Genomic DNA, 21,497 nt, shown 5'->3' on the forward strand with positions numbered 1-21,497 from the left:
AGAAATGAATTAGTGAGCTTGAATATATATCAGTAGAACTTTTCCAAACTAAAATGCAAAGAAATACAGGATAGTAATAATTAAACAGAAAAGAAAAATACTAAGAACTGTAGGACAATTTCTAAAAGTAAAACCTACATATCATTGGATTATCAGAGACAGAAGAGAGAAATAATGAAGCAGAAAAATCTTTGAAATATAAAGGTACAGAACTTTCCAAAATTAGTGACAGACACCAAACTATAACACTAGGAAGCTCAGATAACATGAAGCTTATAAATACCAAAAAACTACACTTGGTCACATCATACTTAAATTGCAAAAACAAAAAACAAAAAAACAAGAAATTGTACTACAGAAAAACAAAGAATGATTAGACCAGACTTTTGTTTCAAAATCATGCATCCAAGAAGAAAATAAAGCAAAATGTAAAAAGAAGAGAAACATCAACCTAGTATTTTATATCCAGCAAAATCATCATCCAAAAGTGAAGGAAAAATATAACTTTCACAGACAAACAAACCTGAGGGAATTTATCACCAGTAGACAGTACGGCAAGAAATTCTTCAGGTAGAGAAAAATGATAGGTCAGAAACTCAGATTCACATAAAGAAAGAAGGTGTTGGAGAAGGACTAAGTGAAGGTAAAATAATTTTTTTTTTTTTTTTTTTGAGACGGAGTTTCGCTTTTGTTACCCAAGCTGGAGTGCAATGGCGCGATCTCGGCTCACCGCAACCTCCGCCTCCTGGGTTCAGGCAATTCTCCTGCCTCAGCCTCCTGAGTAGCTGGGATTACAGGCACGTGCCACCATGCCCAGCTAATTTTTTCTGGTTTTAGTAGAGACGGGGTTTCACCATGTTGACCAGGATGGTCTCGATCTCTTGACCTCGTGATCCACCCGCCTCGGCCTCCCAAAGTGCTGGGATTACAGGCGTGAGCCACCGCGCCCGGCCCGGTAAAATAATTTTTTTAAAAATTTTGTCTATTCTTAATTGATCTAAAAGATAACTGTTTATAATGATAATAGTAACAATGTATTGGGTGATGATAGCATATAAATAAATGAAACAAATGACAACAATATTATCAGGGATAAGAAGTAAGAATTGGGGATATTTGCTATAAAGTACTTGCACTAGAATGAAGTACTGTACTTTAAAAGTAGACTTAGGTTAGTTAAAAACATATATTCTGCAGAGAGTGACATCAAGAAGATAGCAGAATAGAACTTTCCAGCACTCTTCCCCTTGCAGGAGCACCAATTTAAACAAATAACCATGCGCAAAAATACTTTTACAAGGGCTAAGGAATCCAGGTGAGACATTACAGCACCTGAGTATAGCACAGAAATAGAAAAAGTCACATGGACGAGGATAGGGAGGACAGTTTCACAAGACCCATATCACCCCTCTACTAAGCCCAGTCAGCACAGCATGGGGAGAGATAACCTTTAGGTTGTGGGGAAGAGACTAAAATGAGCACCTGACTTCACTGTGCTCACTTCACACCCAGCACCAGGTCCACTCCAGTTAACCCCACTGTGAAGCTGGCCCCTCTAGCACCCAGCCAGCCCTATAACTGCCAAGCTGTAGACCCACTGCTGCTGTCCCAGACTCCAAGCCTGCTCCATCACCAGGCCAATGCCTATGTTCTCAGGCTCAGGCATGCCCCTGTGCTTCTAAGCTTTAGATCTGCCTTAGCATCAGGCCAGACCAGCCCAGGTTCCAGACAAGCCCCTGAGACCCCAGTTTCCAGGTTGACCCTCACAGCCCAGGTCTCAGTCTGCCCCTGGAGACTCAGACTCCAGGCCTGCCCCAGTTCCAGGTTAGCCGTCATACTCCCAGGTTTCAAGATAGCCTTATAAACCAAGGATCTATAAACCCTGTGTTTTCAAGATCCAGGCTGCCGTTTGCAGCTTCAGACTCAAAGAACATCCTAGTACCAGCCAGGTTAACTCTTGTGGACACAGACTTCAGGATGGTCCTCGCATACACAGTGTCAAGCCTCTTCCCACTACTCTGTAGACCCAGACTTCAGGATTGTCTGTGGGGATTGAGGTGACTGGCTCTCCAAGTGGACCTGGTACCAAGCAAGTTACTATGGCCTCAAGATCCAGGCCTACTCTGGTAAATCCTGGGTCCCAGGGCCACCCTTGTGGACCCAGGCACAGGCCCACATTTCAACTGACCCAAGCACCAAGTCAGCCCATCCAAAGATTTTAGCAGCAAGCCAGCCCAAGGAATCTGCCAGGCAGCCTACCCAGAACCTACAGATTGTCTGCCTAGTTGAAGGGTTTTTCCTGCCAAAAGTAGTCTGTAAAGACTGGCAAAGATGTCCATTTTTTCAAATGCACAGACACAAATGCAAGGACCCAAACATCATTAATAATCGGGAAAACATAACACTATCAAAGGGACAAAGTAAATACTCATATCTGGTTATAAAGAAATAAATATCTACAAAATGCTTGATATAGAATTCAAAATAATTATCTTAAAAAAAGCTTAGTGAGCTAGAAAGGAATACAAATAGACACCAAATGAAATCAGAAAAATAATACGTGAGCAAAACGAGAAGTTCAACAGAGACAGAACTTACTAAGAACCAGAAAGAAATTCTGGAGGCAAAGAACAAAATGATTGAACTGAATTCAACAGATGGCTTCAAAAGCAGGCTCAACCAAGCAGTAGAAAGAATCACTGAGCCTGAGGACAGGTCCTTCGAAGCTACTCAGTCAGAGAAACAACAACAACAAAACAAATGAAATGAAGAAAGCCTATGAAACTTGTGGGACACCAGCAAATGAACCAATATATGGATTGCGGGAGTTTCAGAAGAAGCAGTGAAAGAGAAATAGGCAAAAGCTAATTTAAATAAATAATAACAGAAAACTTACTGAATCTGGACAGGAAAATGAACATTCAAATTTATGAAGCACGAAGAACCCCAAATAGACTAAATACAAAAAGGTCTTTACTGAGACACATGATAGAATCAAATTCTCAAAAGTCGAAGACAAAAGCAGTAATTTCTAAAGCAATTCATTACATTCAAGGAAAGCTCCATGCAGCTATCAGTGTATTTCTCAGCAGAAACTTTGAAGGGCAGGAGAGAGTAGGATAATATAGTCAATGTGCTGAATGAAAACAAAAACTTGACAATTCAGTGTAAGGACTCAGGAAATGCTACCCCAAAATTTGTCACTTTGTAGGTCACTCTCTGACCTTCTCCTTCCCAGTACTCCTCTATCTTCCTTTCTCTGCTGAAGTGGGTCATAGAAACTAGAATTTCTCTCCCCACATTATGTATTCTGCCACATCCTTGGGGTGGGTGGGGGGTGAGTTGGAGAAGAAAGAATGTCATACAGGAACACATGAAAGAATGTGAACAAACAGGTTTTGATGAAGTCCTCCCTAGTTTATTACCATTAGATCATATCTCTTTTTGTCCAGTCATGTTTCTCCACAACTATTCGCTTCTTTTATTAAAAGTAGGATAAAAATACAATTTTGTACTGGGTCTTTGAGTCTTTATTTCAGAAGGCCCCCAAGTCAAGTAAAACTTTGGTTAAATAAATTTGTTATGCTTTTCAGTTGTTAATCTGTCTTTTGTTATAGGGTTGCCAGCTATAATCCTTGCAATGGGTAAGAAAAAGATACTAAGTCATTTCCTCTATACTCAGCAAGTGTATCCTTAAGAAAAAAAAAAGAGAAATAAAGTCTTTTCCAGAAGAACAAGTTTGGGAGTTTATTAATACTAGATATGCTTTACAAAAAATATTAAAGGTAGGTCTTAAAACTGAAATGAGAGAATGCTAACTACAATAAGAAAACATATTAAAGTATAAAGTTTACTATAAGGTGAAAATAGAGTAAAAATTCAGAATACTCTAGTACGGTAATGATGGTTCATAAATCACTTTTAACTCTAGTATAAAAGTTAAAAGACAAAAGTATTAAAATAATTATAGCTATAATAATTTGTTAATAGATACACAGTATGTAAAAGATAAATTATGACATCAGCACATCAAATGTGGGGAGAGGAAAAATTAAAGCATACACTGTGTTGTGTGTATATGCATAGATACGATGTTTTATGTCTCATAGTAGCCACATCAAAAACAAACAAACAAACCTACTATAGATAGACAGAAGATAAAGATAAAGGAATCAACACCACAAAGGAAGACTGCAAGAAAGAAGTAAGGATTAAAGAAACTGCAAAATAGAAAACAATGTACAAAATAGCATTAGTAAGTCATTATCAATAAATAATTACCTTAAATGTAAATGGATTAAATTCTCCGATCAAAAGACAGAGTGGTTGAAGGAATTTTTTAAAAGATCCAATTATATACTGCTTATGAGAGGTTTACTTTTATTTAAGGACACATAGGCTAAAAGTAAAAGGATAGAGAAAGGTATTGCATGCAATATCTTAGTAACTGAAAGAGAATGGGAAGCTGGGGTATAAGCTATACTTATATCAGACAAAGTAGACTTTAAGTCAAAAACTAAAACAAGAGAAAAAGAAAATCATTATATAATAAAGGGGTCAAGTCATCAAAAGGACATAACAATTTTAAATACATATGTACCTGACATGAGAGCACCTAAATATATAAAGCAAATAGTAACACAACTGAAGTGAAATATGGAAAACAGTAACAGGGAACTTTAATACCTCATTTTTAACAATGGATAAATCAAGTAAATAGTGGACTTGACCAAATGGTACTAACAGACATATATATAACACTCCATTTAACAACAGCAGAAAGCATATTTTTTTCTAGTACACACAGATATTTTCCAAGATAGATCACATGGTAGCCACAAAACAAGTTTTAACAAATTTAAGAAAATAGAAATTATAACAAATATTTTTTCCAACCACAGCGATATGAAACTAGAAATAAATAACAGCAGGAAAATTAAAAAATTTACAAATATCTGGAAATTAAACAATATCCTCCTGGACAATCAATGGGTCAAAGAAGAAATAAAGATAATTTCTTGAGACCAATAGAAATGGAAGCATAAAAAATAAACAATTATGAGATGCAGCAAAAGAAGTTCTAAGATGGAAGTTGACAGCAATAAATACCTATGTTTAAAAAAAGAAAGATCTTTAAAATAGCAACTTAACTTTGTATCTGAAACAGCCAGAAAAAGAACAACTTAAGCTTAAAGTAAGCAAAACAAGGAAAATAATAAAGATTTGAGAACAGAAATAAATAAAATAGAGACTAGGAAAACAATAGAAAACATGAACAAAACTCAGAGTTGATTTTTTTTTAAAAAAAAAAAAGATAAAATAGACAAACCTTAACTAGATTAACTAGGAGAAAAAAAGACTCAATTTTAAAAATAATTATAATTAAAAAGGTCATTAGAACTACTATCACAGAAATAGAAAGGATCATCACAGACTGCTATGAACAGTTATATGCCAACAAATTAGGTAAACTTGAGGAAGTTATTTTTCCTGATCTTCTCCCTCCTCCCAACCTCTACCCTCTGATAGGCCCCAGTGTGTGTTGTTCCCTTCTATATGTTCAGTGTTCTCATCATTTATCTCCCACTTATAAGTGGAAACATGTGGTATTTGATTTTTTTTCCTGTGTTATCTTGCTAAGAATAATAGCCTCCAGCACCAACTATGTCCCTGCAGAGGACATGATCTCATTCTTTTTTGACATTTATGAATCTTACATGCATATTGTAAGTGAAAGAAGCCAGTAAGAAAAGGCGACTTATTGTATAACTCCAATTAAGTCACATTCTGAAAAAGGCAAAACTACAGAGACCGCAAAAAATCAGTGGTGGCCAGTGATTATTTGGTGGAAGAGAAGGAAGGGCTGAATAATTGAAGCTCACAGGATTTTAGAGTGCAAATGCACAGTGTGATGGATCCATCTAACAGTGTAGTATTCTACATGGTGCTATACAGTATTCTATACAGTATGAAACTACAGTATTCTATACTACACTGCAATGGTGGATACATCACACTATGCATTAATTTGTCAAAATCCAATGTACTTTACAGCACAAAGAGTGAACCCTGATATATGCAATCATGAAAAAAGAACTTAGGAGGTTTGGGGAACCCAGGATAGAATGCAGAATGTGATAACAACCTAATCGTATTCTGAACACGTGAAACAACCTTATTGAAGGGAGTTTGGGGGAAAGGGTGCCTACGTAAGTAGCTTTAGAAATCAGAAAAGTCAGTAACACTGAAGGCACAAGAAACTAAGGTATAGGTTAATAATTCTGATGCCACTATTCATGTATACTGCAAGTAAGCAACTAACTAAGTGGATGGTGTATGATGTGAGCCAGGTTACTCGACGCCTTAATGGGAGTCTACAGACAAGCAAGGGTAAAAGGCTGCAGTGATGTATGTTGCCAGAGTGGAGAACATCAGAATGAACCCATGTGTGGCTTAATATGGATACAGATAGTTACATACATAATATTTATAAATCTATGCCTTAGCATATACACATATAGTTCCTTGATCTGGTCAGATGACGGGGCCCAGAATTAATGACACTCCAGTATCAACAAGCACATCTAGCTCTTGATTTGGGTTTCTAACACTCTCCAATAAAAGAACAAAATATTATTATGGAGAAATGATTTAAGACTACAACAAAAAATATATAAGATAATCCTGGAGCATCTTATAGCGCTAGAAAGTAAGCAAATGTGTTTTTTAAAGCCTCACAAACCCATAATTACAGTTGTATGTTAAAGTGAGACAGGACCAACTGAAAGAGCTCTCAGTGACCAAAGCTGGAAGAATCTGAGCAATAAAATAAAGTTGTATTGGTTTATAACCTAGACTATAAAATAAACGTTAATGGACCCATACAGATATGAATAAAAGATAAATTCATGGATAGAAGAAGCACATCTCCTACTCAGAAGAATTCCAAATTATTTATGTAGCTACTGTCCCTCAAGAAGTTGGAGCATAACTCCTCACTCATTAGGTGCACTGTGATTGAATTTTCTTCATTCCATTATGAAAAAGGAAAAATGATTAAACTTTAAAATGGAGAAAACTGTCAAGCACTACCTCAGCCAGGTGGTGGGCACCAAGAGTGGTAAATCACATTGATAGCACATAGCCACGATACGATGCGATGAGAATGGCATTTTATCTCTGGGTCATCCTCCAAAGAATCTGTAACCCCAATGCAACTCAAAAAACATCAAAGAAGTCCAATGGAGTAACATTTATAATATACAAAAAAAAACAAGGTAAATCTAAGAAACTGACACAGCCAAGAGAAGCCTAAAGAGGTAGATGGTTGGATGCAAAGTAGCATCTTAGATGAGATCCTGAAACAGAACGAGGACATTTGGTAAAATCTAAGGCTATAGGAATAAAGTATTGACTTCAGTTAATAGCAATGTATCAGTATCGGTTCATTAATTGTAATAAATGTACCATACTAATGTAAGGTGCTAATTTAACGATGGGGGAAGCTAGCTGTGGGGGCATATGGGCACTCTATATTTCAATTTTCTTATAAATATAAAACTAAACTAAATTAACTGAAATAAATAGTAAACCAAATAAAAAATAAACTAAAAATTTCATAAGAATAAATTTTAAAATAAACTTAAAAACTCTAATAATTAAAATGAAGTTTAATTTAAAAATATTTTACCTTACAGAGAGCTCAGTGTTTAATTCAAGGAATAAATTTTTATTGTGCAATTTCAAGCAGCAGTAGGCAATTTCATGTTTGTATGGTGATGGTCATGTCATGTCATAGTCCTCAGCTTTTGTCATTCAACAGTGCAGAAAGCAATAACGAAGGACACTTAAAAATAAGTCCCAAATTATAGTCTTTAGATATCTCCTGTTGACGTTACAGGTGCCATAATTCAGCAAGATGATCTGGGTAATGCCTTTTGCAATGTCAGAGCATAGCAGTGGGAGTGTATATCTTTGCCAATTAGCATGCTAGGGTTGCAATAATAGGATGAAAGAAATAAGTGTGCTAAAATTGATACCCACAATAATAGGATTAAATAACATTTATTTTTTCAAATACATATCACATATATTATAAAAATTTTAAACATTTTCTATTAAAAATACTTTTGTATTGTATACTAGAAGGAAAGCCAAAGAATATAAAAGCTGATGTAAAATTTTGTATTCATTTTCTTCTGCTGGGTTAGAAATTGTACTTTGTGTGTTGCCCATTTTGAGGTGGCTTCAATGCCTAAGAATTACACTGCTGCTAATTGTTGTAAATCATGTTTGCACATTTTAAGTAAAACATCTTTTCAAGGTAGCAAAATCAATTTATTGCCCTGCAAAGGGCAATAAATGCCTTCTGCATTGTGGATAAAGTACTGAAATTGCTCATGCTACTCTGGTGACTCAGATTAAGCTGTTGGCCTTTGCTGCGCTGGCAGGTGTTATACCCTGAACTACTGCCATGTATTTATTTAAAATCTACTAAAATAAAGCAACAGCTACTCATATGTCCTAAATATTTTCTTTTGAAAGATAAAGACCTATGGAATTTAATGACTTCTAATGTGCTGTGTGTTTTTTACTTACAAATTCGGCAAAGTGGAGTTCTATAATTCCACTCAGAGTTGTATAATATCCATACGGAGCCGGGTTGTTCTCTCTATCCTTTCACCATGTAGATAGGGGCACCATAGTTTTAGGAGGCCGACAATGATACAGCCAAATGGATGTGTCTGATTCACGGCATCCAAAGACAGAAAACTATTTTTGACAGGTAGAACTGTACTCCTTGTAGGGTTGATTTATCCTCTCTTAATAAAAAAAAGATTTATAATTGGCATAAAATAAACAACATATTTAATAAGTTTTGACATATGTAGAAACCTATGAAACTATCACCACAATAACATAATGAACGTGTTCTTTTTTTATAAGAGTTTCCTATGCCCTTTTTAATCCCTTCCTCCCACCACTCTCCCATCTTCCCTTAGACAACTACTGATCTATCACTATAGCTTAGTTTACATTTTCCATAATTTTAAATAAGTGGTGTCATATAGTATGTATTCTTTTGTAGTAAGGCTTCTTTCATTTAGCCTAATTATAGAGTAATATTCCATTGTATGGATATATACTCCATAATTTGTTTGTCCATTCATCTGTTCATGGGCATTTGGGTGTTTATTCAAGTACAGCTTTCTATAAGAACATAGGCTTTCCTTCCTCTTGGGTAACTACCTACGAGTGGAATAGCTGGACCACATGGTGGTCAATATGTTTAATTTTTTTTCTTTTTTTTTTTAGAAATGGAAAAACTGTTTCTCAAAGCGGTGATATTATGTAAAATTCCTACCAGCAGGGTATAGAAGTTTATTTCTCCAAGTCTTTATTAATACTCTTTGCATTCTGTCCATTTTAGTCATTCCAAAAGGTATATAATGATATATCCTTGTGGTTTAATTTGCGTTTCTCTAATGGCTAATGCTATATGTATTTTCACATGCCTACTTACCATTATTTGTCTTCATGCATTCTTTGGACAAAATCTTTGCTCAGTTGTTTATTGGGTTGACTTCTTATTTTCAAGTTTTGAGATTTCTTTGTATGTTGTAGGTGCAAGCCTATTATCAGACATACACTTGCAAATATTTTGTTTCAGTAGGAAGTTATCTTTTCATCCAATTAGCAATGTCTTTCAAGAACAGAGGTTTATAATTTAGATAAAGTCTCATTTATCAATTTTAAATTTTTTTCTTGGCCTTACCCAAAGTCACAAAGACTTTCACATATATTTTCTTATAGAAGTTTTACAGTTTTAGGTTTTTATGTCAATGATCCATTTGGAATTAATTTTTATATAAATTAAATTGTGTATGCATTGTTTTTTTTTTATTTATTTTGGCATGTGGATAAACAGGCTTTTGTAACAGCATTTTTTGAAAACTATCCTTTCCTCATTGAATTTTCTTTGCACCTTTGTCAAAAATAAGTGGTTCATATACTTGTGGGTCTATTTGTGGTCTGTATTCTTTCCCATATATCTATTTGTCTCTCATGACATTGATATTACATTGATATGGTTTGGCTCTGTCCTTAACCAAAGTTCGTCTTGAATTGTACTCCTGTAATTTCCACATGTTGTGGGAGGGACTTGTTAGGAGGTAATGGAATCATGGGCATAGTTTTCCCTATAAAGTTCTCATGGTAATGAATACGTCTCACAAGATCTCATGGTTTTATCAAGAGTTTCCACTATTGCATCTTCTTTGTTCTCTCTTTGCCTGCTGCCATCCATGCAAGATGGGACTTTCTCCTCCTTGCCTTCTGTTTTGACTGTGAGGCTTGCCTCGCCACGTGAAACTGTAAGCCCAATTAAACCTTTTTTGAGGGGGGGTAAATTGCCCAGTCTCGGGCATGCCTTTATCAGCAGTATGAAAACAGACTAATATACACACTATCTTAATTACTGCAATTTTTATTCATTTACTTATTTATTAGATATGGGTCTTACTCTGTCATCGAGGCTGGGGTGCAGTGGTGTAATCATAACTTACTGCCGCCTCAAACACTGGGCTCAGGTAATTTTCCTGCCTCAGCCTCCCAAGTAACTAGAACTACAGGCATGTGCCACCATGCTCAGCTAAGCTTACTGTAAACTTACAACAAAGTCTTGAAATTGGATAGTTCTGGCTTCTTAACTTTGTTCTTTTTCAAAGTCATTTTGGCTATTCTAGCCTATTTGTATGTCTATTTGAATTCTAGAATCAGTTTGTTATGTTTTACAAAACATTCTCCTCTGATTCAAACAGAATGCTTAGAAATATAATAAACATTTTATTTTGATCTTATATCCTGCAAACTTGCCAAATTCATTATTAGTTCTAGTAGCTTATGTGTAGTTTTCATATTTTTCAAGGTGATTATGTCATCTATGAACAAAACAAATTTAATCTTCTTTTCCAATCATACTTTCCACTGCTTTTATTTCTTTCTCTTGCATTATTCCACAGGCTACAAACTCTCTAATACAATGTTGAAGAGAAGAGTAGACATCCTTGTTTTGTCCCTGATTTAGGGAAAAAGATAGCATTCCATCTTACATCATTAAGTATGAAGTTAACTGTAGATTTTTGCCCTTTGTACAGTTAATGAAGTCTTCTTCTATCGTAGCTTTTTGAGAGTATTTATCAGACATGAATGCTAGATTTTGTCAAATGCTTTTCCTGCATCTATTCAATGACCAGGCTTTACTTTTTAAATTTGTTAACATGGAAAATTACACTGATTGATGGTTGAATATTAAGCCAACTTGCTTTCCTTGCATAAGGCCTATAATTGCTTTTTATATACTTTAGGATTTGATTTACTAATTTTTTTCATAAGAAAACCTAGCTTATAGTTTTTTCCCCTAATGTCTTTGTCTGGGTTTGGTATCTGGATAATACTATTCTCATAAAGTGAATTAGGAAGTACTCTCTCCTTCAAGTTTTCCAATCTGACACTCTCTGCTTTTTGACCTGAGTGTAAGAACATTTAAATTTAATATGATGATTGACATCATTGAAGTCTATCATCCTGTTATTTGATTTATATTTGTTCCATCTGTTCTTTATTCACTATTTTCAGCCTCCTTTTAGAGGAATTGAATATTTCATTCCATGCTATCTCTTCTGTTGGCTTATTAACCATAACTCTTTGCTATTTTAGTTGATGCTTTGGGGTTTGTATTATACATCTTTTCATTTATTATAGTGTGCCTTCAAGTGGGATTATATCACTTCACATATAATAATTTTTTTAGTATACATTTCCCCTATGCTACAGTTTTTACATTTTTTATTAATCATGTTATAAACTCTCAATACAATGTTATCTTTTATTGATATAATCAATTATCTTTTAAAGAGATTTAAATATTAAAACTTTTTTATATTTACCCATGTAGTTACTATTTAACTGATGTTATTTTTCTTCTTCCTAGAGTACTTTATTTAAAATCTATTTTGGTGTAAATCTACTGGTGAGTTCTTTCAGTTTTGTATATCTAAAAATCAATGTTTATTTTACCTTTGTTTTTGAAATGTATTTTTTCTAAGTGTAGAATCCTTGATTGGTAGTTTTTTTGTATTTGCTCTTGCCATTAGTACTTTAACGATTTTTCACTGCTCTCTTTTTCTTGCATTGTTTTTGATGAGAAATATGTAACTATTCCAATCTTTATTCCTCTGTATATAAGGATTTTTTCCCTCCAGTTCCTATTAAGATTTTTTATCATAAATTTAAAAAAATAATTTGATTATAAAGTACTTTAATATGGTTTTCTTCAAATGTCTTGTGCTTGGAGTGCATTGAACTTCTTAAATCTAAGTGTTTATAGTTTTCTGAAAAAAACAATTTTGAACATTTTTTAGCCATTATTTCTTTTAAATATTTTTACTGTGTTTTAAGGAACTCCAATAACCCTAACTTTGGGCTGCTTGAAATTGTCCAGATCATTAATGTTCTTTTATATTTTTCTTAGTTTCAGTTTGGATAGTTTCTATTACTATGCCTTCAAATTCATTAGTTTTCTGTGATGTCTAATCTAGCATTAATTCCATTCAGAGAACCGTTTATTTCAGATTTTGTAGTTTTCACCCTTGGATATTCAATTTGTACCTTTTTTTAAAACCATCAATAATACCGTTATAATTACTGTTTTAATGTCATTGGTAGCTAATTCTAATATCTGTGTCAGTTCTGGATTGGTTTTAATGGACTTTTCTCCTCATTATGGATTGTGTTTTCCAACATCTTTATATGCCTCTTACTCTTTGATTGGATGCAAGATATCGTGAATGTTACTTTGTTCAATGCAAGATATTTTTGTATTCTTATAAACAATCAGTTACTAAGAAATAGTTTGATCCATCCAGGTCTTTCTTATAAGAACTTTAAAAATAAGATTTAGAGTCTACTAAATGTAGGAGCAGGTGAACATTCAGTGTATGGATAATTATTTCCCATTACTGAAGCAAGACCCTTTTGAATCACTGTACCCAATGTGCCATAAATCATGTTATTCCAGTCTGGGCGACGAAAACAGAAACTGTTCTTGGTGTATGCGAACACTGAAGATTGCACTCTGTAATCGTCTGGGATGATTTTACCCATCCATGGGGTATTACCTCATGCACTGACTGGTACTCTGTTGACTATCTGAGGAGGACCCATTAAGGTCTCCGGAGTTTTTTTCTCTGTGTAGCTCTCTTTTCACCAATATTCTCTCTGGCAAAATCTAGCCACTTTGTTTTCCTCACATTTTCAGCTTTGTTTTCTCAGAGAGTTGACAGGTTTTACCCAAAGTTACTCTTCATGCACGATGGTTTCCCAAAACAATTAAGGCATTAAACCGGGGAAATCAGAGCACATCTAACGTGCTTCTCATCTCTCTGGGTTTACTGTCCTTAGTTACCAGATATCCATTGTCTTAAAACGGTTTTAGCATATATTTTGCCTGTGTTAGTTGGTTGAGGCATGAATAGTTCCATTTATTCCCTCCTGCTCTATCTCATTTGATAACAAAACACTTATCCCCTTTTCAGGATGCAAATTGATGGCCCTATACCACTTTATACATCAGTATGTCTACCTACAGTGAGTCAATCCTAGGTTTTATGATTTGTATACTTTATGTACACTCTATGTAGAGTGTGGCTCTCCCCACATGCTTTTCTGCTACTGGCCGGGTGTTTCTATCCCACAATGAATGGTAGCTCTTGCCTGCATAACTCTAAGAACTCTTATTTTGATAAGTATCAAGTGTTAACATATGGGAATTTAATAAAAGCTTTAAGGTTATGTTGGATTGCAGTATGTTTTCTATTTTTATGACAGGAAAGTTGACGTTTCTTCCATTAACTTTTGTGAAACAAATTCTATCAGGTAAATCAATCCTCAAAATTTAAGGAAAATAAAACAGGGAATAAGAAATTAGGTCATGCCACAGTAGCTATAAATTGTGTGAGAAAAATATCCTGATTGCTCAGCTCAAGTTTGAGCTTTAAATCTTTTACTAGCTTCTTAGCTTGCCTGTGAAGTGCTGAGTCCTGGCAGGTGGCTCACCACAGGGACTAATCTGGGAACATTCAATTGCACAGAGAGCTACTAATCCCTGGAGGTTAATGGTGCAGACTGAATTGATTGTCTGGCATTACCCGCAGCCCTAGGAAGCATTGTTTGAGACCCAGGACCAACTCAACAAGATGGAGATGGGATTGGAGGTATTGTCACCAGCCTGAAGCCCAAGAGGCCATGCATAACATTAGAATGGGTTACTAAACTTGTCCTTAAAATCTGGAAAACAACCTTACATGATCAATTATCTTTCAACTCTTTCAATAGTAAGATTAACTAAAAAGCAGGCTACGTAAGTATGGAAGAAATAATCTAGTAGAGCAATTTTACTGTAAAAATTTCTCCCAAAGTAAGGAGAGTAAACTAGCTTGAAACTCTGTTAAGCAGCCTTCTTTGTTTCTCTTGCTGTGTGGGAAATTCCTTACGCAACCAACCATGAGGGAAATTTATTGGATGCCTCATATTTTTCTCATGAAATTTCAGGAGCATTTTGTATTATGCACTATAATTTTTCTGTATGTGCTTTAATATAAAAAGTATGTCTTCAATTACTTACTATTAAATTACTTAACTTGCCCTACTTCCAAATCATTAGATAAAATTGTAACTCCAGAAAGACGTGGTGCATTTATCTCATGGCATTGTGCACCAGCACACAACCACATACCCTTAGGAGAATAAATAATCCAATCTGAGAAGATCTTTATGAGAATAAAGTGCATCAGGTCTAGGAAATACTCTTCTTTATGCTTTGTGAGGGCAGTCTTAGGCCTAATCTTTAATGAAGGTGCACAAAAAATATTTTTCAACTCTCTTACTGATTAAATTTTGCTTCTTGATTTTTAAATGTCAAGTTCTACTCACGAATCTCAATCTTGTATTTTAAAATAACAAGTAAAATACCAGCAGTAGAGTCTTTATTTATACTTAACCTGGATGTGTGTGTATTTGTGCATAGTCAAAGAAACATACTCAATGTGAGTGTATTTCCTTAAAGAAAATTGCCACTGATAAACTACAGGGGTATCTGCTTTATTTTATTTTTATTTTTTGTTAAATACTTCTTTAGCTTAGAAACTCCAAACATACATACGAGTTTCTGTAATATTTGTTGAAAGTCATTAAGATTGCTTTAGTTAAGCAAATATCTGTTTCTTTTTCTGTGTAAAACAGAACCAAATGAGAACCCTAATGTCTCTGCAGCTAGTTCACTGGTTGAAAAGCTTATTTTCATCCTTATTGGAGAAGTCAGGTGAGTTTTTTTTTTCTTTTTCTCTTGAAAACTCTCCTGTCTAGATACACTGCTATATCCTTTCTCCCTCTCCTCAAGCAGGATGGGAATGATTTTGTTTTTGTCTCTGATCATATTCTCCATCCCACAGTCATGCACCTGTAAATGCCCTGCTCTGAGTTCCTGCTTCCCTGATTCCTACAAACTATTCCAAGCTCAGCCTTACACCTCTTCTGGACTCTCCCATCGATCCATATCAGTGACTGCTTCCCTTGTGTGAATCTCTATAGGAATTTTTGTTTGCAATTTTCATTTGACATTTTTCCACTTATCAGGTTGTATGTTGTATTTTTAATGATTCTTTCAGGCATGTATGTCCAATCTCTCCAACTAAGCTAATGAGTTCTTTGACAGAAGTTGTATATGTCTTGATGGACTCCTTCCCTATAAGTTTTTAGTGACGATGCACAAAATAAATATTGATAAAATTCTGAATGACAAATTTTGTAGTTTTACTATATGCATTTTAGCTTTGACAGAGGCTATGACGGCTGAGATTCAGCATCTGCTTTTACATGTTCATACTAAAAGGGAATATCGACTAGACAATATGTCATCAATTGCAGACATAAAATGGGTTTTTAAAAAATACTAGTGTTTAATTTTGCGTAGAAACAAGGTCTTGCCATGTTGCACAGACTGGTCTCAAACTCCTAGACTCAAGCAATCCTCCTGCCTTGGCCTCCCAAAATGCTGGGATTATACGCCTGAGCTAGTGCCCCAGCCTGGAATGGCTTTTTAAAATTAGTCAAAGCAATTTTATATGATTTAGGCAGCTGTTTTGAAAAGCTACACATTTTTCTAGCTTAAACAGGGCATGAACATATACAAAAATATAACTAGGACATTTTATTGTTGAATTCAATTAATCTGTATACAGCCAAAAGCAAATTTAACTTTTAAATCTTTAATAATTCTTCATAGTATCCTGGGGAAAAGTCATTCAAGAGAAGTTATTTTATCCCATGTTATATTTTCTTACACCGACTTAGTATAAGAAGTTTAGCCAGACAAGGATTCCAATATAAAGAAAGTTCGCAGGAGTACAGACCTCCTGGATGTTTATATTAGTTAAATGTTAATTTCTCTCTCAATGCATGATTTGGCTGCTAACATCATTCAACTACGTCAACACGTGTAGATTTTTTAAGGAGGCGTTGGAGGGGTTTTCTATAGGTCTTTATGCTTTTTCGGTATGAAACTGTAAGCCTGCCATAAATTCAGGTTGCTGTGTTTAAGCACAGAGGGAGAACTCCAGCATGAGCACTTAGAAACCTTTAAAAATATATCCCTTTCCCTTCTTTATCATATATCCTCTCTTTAGTACCATCTCTTAGAAATCAAGTTTTTAAAATAAAACTATCCAGACAGTGTGGGGAAAAAAAATACAAAGCAGGTTAAAGAGAATACAAGGCCGAAGTATGATGAGAAAAAGAAGCAGGTCATCTGAGAAAATTATTGAGAGGACTGATGGGAAAGGAAGAGGTAGAAACACAAAGAATTTTGTGGGAGTTGGGAGTCAAGGTCTGAATACTGAAATTACTTTGGAGAAAATGGATAGAAGATTGGGTCAAATAAATATAGAAATTATTTTTTTGAAGACAGGTTTACTATCTTTTTTTTTTTTTTTTTTTTTTTTTTTTTTTTAAAATTTCTTTTTTTTTTTTTTTTTTTTTTTTTTTTTTTTTTTTTTTTTTTTTTGAGATGGAGTCTTGCTCTGTTGCCTAGGCTGGTGTCATTTGTTTGTTTTTGTTTCAACTGCTTCTGTGTAATGTGGAATGAGAGAAGCTCTTCTGTTTGGATGCTGGGATACTAGTAATATATATTATCTTAACTTTTATAGCAGTAATTTCAAAGAAGATGAAGGCAAGAGATTAAGAAAAAAAATGAGACATACAATAGATACTTGTGAGAACAATTTTGAACTTGCAAAAATAGTAATGTCATCTTATTTTTCCCTTGATGGTTAATTTTGTCTGTGAAGCTTATGAAAGACAAACTGTCCACAGAAAATTCAATCCCTGTTGGACAGTTTTGGTTTTACAGGGAAACAGTAAAAAATTGAAGCAAAAGCAGAACAAAAAGAATACCAAATCTAAAATATCATTAACCTTCCTTCTTGGGTTTCATGGAGGAATTTTTCCGACTTTTCTCAGCTTCTTATTAAAGGTCTGGGAGGTTGCAAAAATCCCAGCTTATGGTGGTTCTTGCAGTTTGCAATTTCTTTGTCAATAGTGCAATGTGATCTTATTTCTTATTTACAGAATAAAAGAAATATTTGTCATGACTTAAACTTGTCTTTATTTGCAGAGATTTTCTCCTAACCATATATTAGTTAAGATGCTGGCTGCAAGTAGAGAAACTAGTCTGAGCTACTTGAGGCAAAAAAAGGAGAATTTATTTTATATAAATGCAGAAGTGACTCATTTAAGTCAAGAACAGAAATGCAAGTAGATCTCAATAGGCAGTGATAACTAGGAGTAGGAAAGGGATGGGGAATCTCTTTGTTTATTGTCTCTAGTTTTATGTATCCTTTTATCTTCTTTCCATTTAAACATTTGCCTTCTATCTGTATACCCATGTTCATTACAGCATTAATCATAATAGCCAAGAAATGAAGCAATCCAATATCAATTGACAAATGGATGGATAAACAAAATGTGGGACATACATACAATGGAATATTACTCTGCCTTAACAATGAAGGACATTCTGACACATGCTACAACATGAATGGACTTTGAAGATATTACGTTAAAAGCAATAAGAAAATCACAATAGACAAATACTACATAACATATGATTCCACTTATATCAGGTAGTTACAGTAGTCACATTCATAAAGACAGAAAGTAGAATGGTAGTTTCTGGGGGGAGGGGAAGAAGAGACTAGGAAGCTGTTGTGTAATGGCTATAGGGTTTCAGTTTTGCAAAATAAAAACAGTTTTGGAGATTGGTTGCATAACATTGTGAATATATTTAACACTACTGAACTATATGCTTAAAAATGGTTAAGATAGTAAATTCTGTTATTCTACTGCTTTTTTTTCTTTTTCAAGTTATTTTAGAATCAAGGGGAAACATACACAGGTTTGCTACAAACATATACAGGTTTGCTACAAACATATACAGGTTTGCTGATGCTGAGGTTTGAGATATGATTGAACCTGTCATCCCATTAGTCAGCATAGTACTAAATAGGTAGACCTTCGGCCCTCATCACAGTTTTTTAAAAGTACATAAACAATTGTAGATATTTAACTTGTTACTGTGCATATGAATATATTAAATAGGAAAATGTCACTAAGCTGTGGATACACATTGTTTACAATTCAGTGAGAATTGGCCTCTGTTGGCTAACAATAAATGTCAAACCGTTCAACACTGATTATTCATGAAGGAATATTGCTTAACAAAGAATAAAATATCTTTCCGAGGTTACAAGCAACAACTGGCTTTCTCTGACTTACTGATTGACATGATGCAAAATGCCTTCCCATTTTATAAAGTCAGCATCTGACTTTATACTTGCTATTCTAGTCACTTACAAAGATGACAACTGTACTAGTCCATTTTCACACTGCTGATAAAGACATACCTGAGATTGGGCAATTTACAAAAGAAAGAGGTTTATTGGACTTATAGTTCCATATGGCCAGAAAAGCCTCACTATCATGGGAGAAGGACAAGATTTCAGGCATGTCTCACATGGTGGCAAACAAGAGAAGAGAGCTTGTGGAGGGAAACTCCTGTTTTTAAAAACATCAGATCTCTTGAGAATTATTCACTATCATGAGAACACCATAGGAAAGACCTTCCCCCATGACTCAGTTACCTCCCACTGGGTCCCTCCCACAACACGTGGAAATTCAAGATGATATTTGAGTGGGGACACAGCCAAACCATATCAACAACAGTCATCCAAACACTAGGTAAAGAAAATCTGACCCAGTTTGTTAAGGTATGTTTACTCCTGGTCCAATAAGGTAAGATCAGAAAGGGTGGTTATAATACCAGCAGGGCTTCCAACTGGTTCACCCTTAGGGATCTGAGGGAAGAAATAAGAATGTCTGCCCCATAAGAAGCTAGAAGACAGATCTTGGAGCCCCTGAGTCCCTGGCTTGATTACAGGAGCCAGAGAGAACTGTGGGAATCCCTGAGATATCAGCCTCATCATAGCAGGTGACTATTAGAAGTAACAAAGGGGAGAGCTTTGGTGAGCAGCCAGGATCATTTTGGTTCCAAAGAAAGAAAAAGGAGCTAATGAACAAAACTAATGATGAAGGCAGAAAGCTAAGAACCTGATCTAGTTCTTACTAGATGTAAATTAAAGCAGAGGCCAGCAATCAGAATTCCGACATCAGACACATGTGGGAGGTCAGAACTGAAAAGAAATTCTAGAATCAAAAAGCAAGAAGTTGAAGAGTTTGAGATAAATTGTGTCAATAAACCCAGATCAAATTCAGTCTGTTTAAAATAGCACCATGAATCACCCTAGCACATTTAAAGGGTATTGGCTCAAATCACTGCTTCTATTGGTTAGCTGCCAATTTGGTCAAAAACAATTTGCCTAAAACCAAACTAGTAAAAAATAATACAATATGACTATTCTTCTGTAATTGGTTATTTATGTATTATTAATATGGAAATAATGTGGAAGGTGTTTAGAGTTGTATTGGCTTTTTTTCTTTTTTCAGGATTTGGAAGATTTTTTTCTAGTTTTTTAAACTTCTGTTTTCAATTTATGATGCATTTTCATCCAATTATGTTTGCTTTTCTGATTTAGCAATACTTTTATGATTTTGTACCAAATTGCTTAAACCAACCTAGTCTAAATCTGTTTTTTAAACTTCTGTTTTCAATTTATGATGCATTTTCATCCAATTATGTTTGCTTTTCTGATTTGGCAATACTTTTATGAATTTGTACCAAATTGCTCAAACCAACCTAGTCTAAATTTGTTTTAATTAGTCATTTGTTCTTTTGTAACAATTCTATATTCCAAGAAATCTGCAGAATTAAAGACATGATGTGGCAAAAGATAATTCTGAAGAATAAAGTTACTGGACATCGTTAAAGTTGTGTTAATCACTACACTGACTTAGAACATTCTGCATTTTTCATTTCAATCATAAAGGCTTTCAACTATCAAACTGATGTAGTGATTAAGTGGATCAGAAAAGCTGGCATATATTTCTTTTCCTAGCTTCTTCAGTGAAGTTACCAGGGGTCCAGAGCCAACTGCTACCCAGAGTTTTACCCATGAAACATTTTATTCATTGTTAGGTCAACAAATTTTGGCCTAAGCTTATAGCTGTCTGAGACGCTCACACTGAGACTTTACATGTTTTTCATTACAGCTTCAATCGGACAGCAACCTTGAGTGGTAAAACTGCCGCTCTGTAAAATTTGCTGAAATACATAAGAAATGTATAACCAAAATGGAACATAAAATAGGGATTAAGTAAATGAAGTTAACATCACTGGCTGAAAATAAATCTAAACAGTTTAAAAAGTGAAATTACATAGTAAGAAGTATAATTGTTATAAAAATATGGATAAAAGATCTAAAAATTATAACAAATTTCAAAATTATAAAATAATGTCAACTGGCAGTTGGAAGCATTGATTTTTAGAATAATTAACTTTAAGACAAATGAGCAGAACAGACATAATTGACTATATGAATTAGAAACGAGAAAGAAAAAGAACCTTTGTTCCCCCTGAAAATTGTGGGGGAAAAAATGACAAAAAGGCTTAATTACTCATGAAAGCTAACAAAATTTCTTCAAGCACATCAAAATTACTAAAATAAAAAAATCTATATTACATGATTTTTTTTTGAACAATTTATTCTTTCCAACAATTTGACTTTGAGAAAATTGTTTTAGGTCAATTTGTTTTTGACAATTCGCTTTAAGTTCCTGCTTATTTTCAGCAGCCCAGTTCCATCTGGCATTCTTTTTTGTTAAAAGCCGTCAATGCAATAAAAGGACTCACCCTTTCCCATTAGCTAGCTGTTGGAATAAAATTGGGGAGAATATTCTTCTCAGGATTCATTAGCAGTTAGCAGTTAGGA

General features: G+C 34.5%; 1 long non-coding RNA gene across 1 annotated transcript in view; it reads left to right on the forward strand.

The window, feature by feature from the left end:
• The window catches only part of LOC108286186, a 41,263-nt gene extending 22,848 nt beyond the window's left edge, over nucleotides 1-18,415 (forward strand). Inside the window, exon 3 of the long non-coding RNA XR_001817848.1 lies at nucleotides 18,011-18,415. This is a non-coding gene — a long non-coding RNA (uncharacterized LOC108286186). The remainder of the gene's footprint in view (nucleotides 1-18,010) is intronic.
• The last annotated feature ends 3,082 nt before the right edge of the window (nucleotides 18,416-21,497 follow it).

Source organism: Cebus imitator, unplaced genomic scaffold, assembly GCF_001604975.1.
Source record: "Cebus imitator isolate Cc_AM_T3 unplaced genomic scaffold, Cebus_imitator-1.0 Scaffold315, whole genome shotgun sequence".
Lineage (NCBI taxonomy): Eukaryota > Metazoa > Chordata > Mammalia > Primates > Cebidae > Cebus > Cebus imitator.